Source organism: Hyperoodon ampullatus (genome assembly GCF_949752795.1).
Source record: "Hyperoodon ampullatus genome assembly, chromosome: 12".
NCBI classification, from domain to species: domain Eukaryota; kingdom Metazoa; phylum Chordata; class Mammalia; order Artiodactyla; family Ziphiidae; genus Hyperoodon; species Hyperoodon ampullatus.
The window spans coordinates 62,491,646-62,499,336 of NC_136925.1; positions in this window are offsets into that span (position 1 = coordinate 62,491,646).

Genomic DNA, 7,691 nt, shown 5'->3' on the forward strand with positions numbered 1-7,691 from the left:
GAGATATGCCTTGACTTTCTCAAACACTTAAAAAGAGTTGATTAAAACCTAGAACACAGAAAACATAGTTAAAGGATATCCTTCTGGTTTTACTCTGCTTCTGGATCATCCAGACAGTCCAGTTAAACATCTTTACTCCTAATGCTTCCATTTAGTCCTTTTCATTTTTTAGCAAGAATCAACATAATTTTCAAAACTCTCATGGTCCGAGTAACAGGAAAAAAAAAAACTCTACTTCATAAAAATTCCAAATAACTTATATTGTCTTACAGTAGCAAATAATTTGCTACTGTAAGACAGTCATCAAAAAATTTAGCTTATTTCAAAAAAGAATACGGCCTAAGTCTTAGATATTGAAGTTCATTCCTATCACATTGAAAACTGTAGCAATACAGCATTTCTTTTTAATTATCACAGGTAATTTCAGTTGATAACACACAGTTTAATAAAGCAAGCACCTGAGAGTAAAATGAGTTAAGTAGTTCAGATAGCTAGAGAAAAGTTCAGCTTCAGGTAGCCCAGTATTCCTGCTAGGGAGATATCCAGATTCTCCTTACTTCTATAAGCAGAAAACTATGATATTCTCAAGCTGCCTACTCCTTTAATTTTACTTTTGATTGAAGTATAGTTGACTTACAATGTTGTATTAGTTTCAGGTATACAGAAAAATAATTCTTTTCCCTTATAGGTTTATACAAAATATTGAGCGTACTTCCCTGTGCTATACAGTAGGTCCTTGTTGGTTATCTATCTTGTATAATGTGTATCTGCTAATCTCAAACTCCTAATTTATCCCTCCCCCACCCTTTCCCCTTTGGTAACCATAAATTTGTTTTCTATGTCTGTGGGTCTATTTGTGTATTTAAGTTCATTGGTATTTTTTTTAAGATTCTACATATAAGCAATATCATATGATTCCTAGGTCCATCCATGTTGCTGCAAATGGCATTATTTCATTCTTTTTTATGGCTGAAATATTCCATTGTGCATATGTATCACATCTTCTTTATCCAGACCTCCGTCGATGGACATTTAGGTTGCTTCCATGTCTTGGCTATTGTGAACAGTGATGCTATAAACACTGGGGTGCATGTATCTTTCAGAATGGTTTTCTCCATATATATGCCCAGGAGTGGGAGTGCAGGATCACATGGTAGGTCTATTTTTAGTTTTTCAAGGAGCCTCCATATTTTTCTCCACAGTAGCTGCACCAATTTACATTTACATTCCCACCAACACTGTAAATGGATTACTTTTTCTCCACACCCTCTCCAGCATTTATTACTAGACTTCTTGATGACAACCATTCTGACCCACATGAAGTGAAAACTCGTAGTTTTGCATTTCTCTAATAATCAGCCATGTTGAGCATCTTTTCATGTGCCTTTTGGCCATCAACATTTAGGTCTTCTGCCCATTTTTTCACTGGGTTGTTTTTTTGATATTGAGCTGTATGAGCTGCTTGTATATTTTGGAGATTATTGTTAATTGGCTTATACCAATCAAATCTCGTTGGTCGCATTGTCTGCACATATTTTCTCCCATTCTGTAGGGGTTTTGTTTTGTTTGTGGTTTCCTTGCTGTGCAAAAGCTTTTAATTAGGTCCCACTTGTTTATTTTTATTTCCATTACTATAGGAGATGGATCCAAAAAGATATTGCTGTGATTTATGTCAGTGCCTACTCTTTTTTTTTTTTTTTTTTTTTTTTTTTTGCGGTACGCGGGCCTCTCACTGTTGCGGCCTCTCCCGTTGCGGAGCACAGGCTCCGGACGCGCAGGCTCAGCGGCCATGGCTCACGGGCCCAGCCGCTCGGCGGCATGTGGGATCCTCCCAGACCGGGGCACGAGCCCGTATCCCCTGCATCGGCAGGCGGACTCTCAACCACTGCGCCACCAGGGAAGCCCAGTGCCTACTCTTTTTAAATATCTGGTTATCAAAATTAACTCACTGAGTCAACAAAAGTCTATATGATTTTAATCCACTGGCTCTGGTTCTGCCCTCCAAATATGCAATGTTAAAATGATGAGGCTAGGCAAAGTGATATCAAATGCTCTTCCTGGTCCTATTTGATCGGAATTTTACTCTATTTCCTCTTCTAAGGGACAGCCCTTTAAGTACTTGAAGACTGCTATCAAGGACTCATCCCAGTCATCACTTTTCTATAGTAAACATACCTTTTCCAATTATTCATATGACAATATTTCAGACCTCAAACTTCTGGCTCTCCTTCCTTTATATATACTAAATGTTTTCCCTTAAATCACAGTACTCCAAAACAACACACAAGAGGTAACTTGAGCCATGTATAAAAAGATTAAGGTTCCAACTCTTCTATTCATAGCAATCTGAACTCTCTCCTGTTCAGCTCATTTTTAAGGTGGCTTAGATTGACTTAAGTTTTAGCAGGAGCCGATAACTGACTCATACCAATCAAATTTCTATATATCCACACGCAGTTAACATGCTTTCTTTCATACACTCAAGGAGCATTTATTACGTACCTACGGTATGTCTGTCTTACACAATACACAATGCTAAGTACTAAACATTTATTCTAGCAAAGCATGACACATAAACAGAATGAGTTGCCAGCCTAAAAGAATGAGGACAAAAGAGGAATTTTTAGGTTTTTTGGTAGGGTGTAAGATTTTAGGATAGGTAAGTGAACAAAGAGTGGGATAAGGCAAAAGAAAAAAAAAAAGCTGCTCACAGGAAATTCCTATAGCTCATCCTAAGATTTAGGCAACGAGAAGTCATCGAAGAATTTTTAGCTTAAAAAAGACAATTTTCAGTTGAAAAACATCCCACAGATGGCAATTAAAAAATTTAAAGGTCAAGGTGTCCAAATCAGAAGACTATACTGCAGCAACTGGGGCAAATGAAGAGCATCTTTACCACAGTTATCACAGTGGTGAAAAACAGCCAACACGTTGATTTTGAAAGTTGAGTATCACCAAATGAAGGCATAAAAAATAACTATATACTGACATTAACCAGTTAAATTCTGTACTGTAACTATCTTTTTATGTCTACATTTGGTGATACTCAATCTTTCAAAAATATTCGAAGTGTATTTAACACTACCCTCATGGCAGGCTTAGAAGTACCCTGGAAGCTTAAAGCTTCTAGGAAACTCCCTGGCGGTCCAGTGGATAGAATTTGGCGCTTTCACTGCCAGGGCCCAGTTTCAACCCCTGGTCAGGGAACTGAGATCCCACAAGCTGTGTGGCACGGCCAAAAAACAAAAGGCTTCTAGTTTTCCCCTTCCAGTACAAGACAGAAAAAATTACTACCTCCCATACTCAAGGACTAGATTGGGTGAGAGTGGTATTCTTAATTTTAAGTGGCGCTTTACAAGCCATGGAATTTGCAACTACTATGACAATACCAAGAAGTTATCATTGCCAAATACAGAGCTCATGCTGTGAACGTACATCCTTTCGTCACCTAACTGTACGGTGTACTTAACTATCATCTACTTTTATTTTGCTCTTCCTATTTTGGGGGGTATTTTTTTGGGGGGGGGTGTTTTTATTTTATACTGGACTACAGTTGATTTACAATGTTGTGTTAGTTGCAGGTGTACAGCCAAGCAACTCAGTTATACATATACATCTATTCTTTTTCAACTTCTTCTCCCATTTCGGTTATTACAGAATATTGAGCGGAGTTCTCTGTACTAATACAGTAGGACTATGTTGGTTATCTATTTTAAATATATATCATCTACGTTTATTAAAAGGAGGACTCATTATTACTGAATCAGGAAGTTGGGCAACCCTAAGAGATTACTAAGAAAAATCTGATCCCAATTCTTAGGAGAATACCACTAAAACCACTTACCCAACCCTTTTCTACTTGCAAGAATCAAGATTATCGTCTGCACTTTAAGAGCACTGTAAATCAGCTCACTGTTGTGAAGTGCCTAAAACATCCTTGGGGAAAAAATCTTTATGTACCGATCATTATAATTAAGACACATTCTTTGGAATTTTTCTCCTAGTAGTGGTGGTAAGTGGCATCCTAATGCCTGTTCTTTTTTAACCAGTGGGATCCATTTTTAAAAGCTAAAGTACTAGGAGGTAATACAACAATATAAAGAGACCTAGCACACTTAATGTACAACTTTGGCTTCACTTGCGTAACTGACACAGTAATCACTACTGAATGCTTCTAAAACGAGTCCAGCTCATAAATTTACACAACCTCTACTAAAGCTCTCAAGTCAGACAATGGAATACAATAACTAATTTCAATATATTCCTGAATTCCAAGAAACTAGTAACTTTTTCACTTAAAACTTCATTAACATAGACTCCAAATTTTTAACATCTACCTCAATAAACCGAACAATTAGACCCTTGACATTCAGATTTAACAATAATGGCTTCAACTATTTGAGAACCCTAAATGTAAGTAACAGATAATATTCTAAAATTTTGTTAAAGGATGTATCACAATTTACTAGTCACAGACTGAGTCTAGTCAAATACAATTCCATGAAGGTGAAGTTTATTTCTCCATGTCCCTTCCCTATTTAGCAACTTCATAAACTTAGGTCTCTGTACTTCTCTTTCTGAAAGTGAAAGAAATACTGTTCCATACGGAACAAAGTATTTCCCAAAGGGATTCCAGTTGAAAGCCAAAGAGAGGAATTCCCTGGCGGTCCAGTGGTTAGGGCGCTGCACTTCCACTGCAGGGGGCAAGGATTGGATCCCTGGTCAGGGAACTAAGATGCCACATGCCGTGCTCAAAAAGAAAAAAGGAGAAAAAAAAAAAAAAAAGCCAAAGAGAAAAAGAACAAAGCAACTAACTCTCTTTAAAAATAAATGTCCCTAATAAATAAAATAGTACACTTTTATGTAGGTAACTGGTACATAGTGTTAAAATTACCCAGTATAGTTCAGCATACATGTACAGAGTTCTTACTTATTTAACAAAGTTTTGAAGGAATAATTTGTCATTTGTATTAGTCAGTCAAAAGGTATGTCTTAGCACACAAATTTCTGTGAAAATGCGAGGGGCATGGTAAGAATCACACCAGATCTAACTCAAAGCGAACAAAGATTAAGTTAAAAAACCAAAAAAACCCACTTTTTAGTTATTAACTGACTACTATTTCTAGAAAGAAAGAGAAGTAGTGCTGAGTTCTCCATCATAATATTATGGCTGACAAGTTTCTGTATTAACACAGGAACAGGAGGGCTAGAAGTCTGAAATTCCTGTATTCATTAACAATGGCTTAGAATTACCCACTGTAAAATTTCCCATCTTCCAGGAGAAAAAAGAAAAAATAAATGGAGATTTGAGCAGTTTTATAAAGTATTTATCACCCCTCAAAAAGCCACATCATACCTGTTAGTAATTTTACTAAAAGATAAGCTGGTATTCTAAAATGAGACATAAGCCATTGACATCAGCTGTATAGAACACACAGAGAAATAGTCTCAAAATCAGGTAAACAAACAACAGCTATTACCACTTATGACATTTTATTGGCATATGACAATTTACAAGGGTCCCTGCTGCATTATACATCACACTGAGTAAGAATCATTTAGCCATCTACATTCATTCTTACTGGATATATTTTTATTCAAATTATAATTGAATTCCCAACACTTGATTTTAACTGTGACAAAAGGGAAAAACAGTAATTCCTTAAAGTAGGCTGCAACTGGAAAAACAAATTTTGCTTTTTTAATTAAAATTCCTACGATGTTGAAAGGTGTACACACCTAAGGACTGAGTCATGGCCTTCTTAAAACAGCTTTCTTAATCTTTTCTGGAAATATACTTTGGTTCATTTTTATTTTCCTTCTCTAAGCAAAAGGAAGTCTGTTAATGCAGGTTATCAAGGAGTTACTATTTTCTAGCACTTGTAAACAAATATCCTTACCAAGAGGAACCATTCAGCTTTTATAACATGTCATGAAGTAGGGGGTTAAATTGCGGTTTAAAAAAATTCACACAGGCTACTTTTTATATGCTTGGCTCTAAAAAAAAGATAACATCCACAAGGGCATTCTATTGCAGTGTTTTCACAATAACCCTTCCTACTATATTCTAATAGGATACTCTTTCCTCAACTTCATTTAATAAAAGTAACCAAATCATTAACATATTTGGGTTAAAGCAATGCATTTGCACTTAAAATATAACCTGCTGGTAGGACTTGGGTAGCTTTATTCCTATTCCCTATTAAATAATTTCTCAGTAGGTTCCCCTTTCCTGTTGTCTTATATGGAAAAGCAAAACTGCACATTTATAGACATGCATAGAGATTCAGTATCTAACCAAATAATAACTGCTAAAATAAAAGCTAAATTTATTTGTATAAAATAAAATGGTTGTGAAAATTCTCCTGTGTCGGAGATCAAATCCATGTTGCTTTAGCATGTAATTATTATTCTGACTAGGAGAATATTAGTTATGCCCTGATTAATGCAACACATAGTTGCTTTGACAGTATTTCCTCTGCTCAAACAATTTCAGAAAGACAAAATAAAAATAACCATGCAATACTTAAGGATCTTAGGGCCATGAACATCACACATACTGAGTTTTGTTTTCATGTTTTTCCCTCATACAGCTCTTAGCTAATGCCTCTGACTGCAGTTAAGGTGCTAGAAGAGCACCTGTAAACCATCAGTGAGGATGAAAGAGCCATACACTTAAGATGTTTAAAAGTTTACACTAACAGAATAAGCATTATCTCCTTTTAATGCAAACATAAAAACTAATTCAGTTGCTGAATTAACAAGTGAAATTTGACTACTTTTATATATGCTCTAAGAGCAGACAGACTTAACACTGAAATTTTACTATTTTGGATTTTCATTCCTTCTAAGAGATATCATCATAAACATAAAGGCAATTCACATTTGAAAGATTATCTTCCTGAAGACTAGAACCCTTGGGAAGAAAAAGAAAACCCATTTTACAAACTGCAACTGAAATATGGAAAAAAATAAAAAACAAGTTAGATCAACGCTGTGACAAACTTCCTGTCAGATCTTTTTACTGGTGACATATGAAAAACAAGTTACTTAAAATACTACTCATGAGCAGTATATTCTGTTCGCCTATTATTCCTTATGGTTAGACTACAAACTAATGATTTGGCTGTCCAAAAGCTCAAATAAATATGTAAGGTATGACATCAGGTACACGTCTTTTTAATATATCAAGTTACTCTGCAGAATAATCCTCTTCCATACCAATGCCAGGATCAGAGATTTTGTTCTGGTTTTTTTTTAAGTCTAAGACGTTCGGTAGAAAGGGAGTTTTTATTTGTACTATTGCAAACCAGTTTCCTCTCTCAAACAATAGCTGATATCTAAGACCATGACTCAAACTTTCAAAGAAGAATAGAAAGAGAATATTGAATTTTGAACTCAAATAGTAAAGGCTTCTAAGAATGGTTTGTATATAGGCCACTGCTTGTTTTCAGTTAAAAAAAAAAAAAAAACTCATACTTTTCAATCTAACTTTTAACAGCTTGTACTTTTTTCACTATTGGCAAAGTTTCTTTTTCCTTCTTAAACATTTGCTGAGGTGTTAAACTAACTTAGTTTACCAAAATAACAACTTTTTCCATGGTACACTTCAAAAATTAGTCACCCTACAATGTAGTGTGTTTGAATTAAGGAGAATGTTAAACAGATGTATACAGTTAAAATAGTTAGTG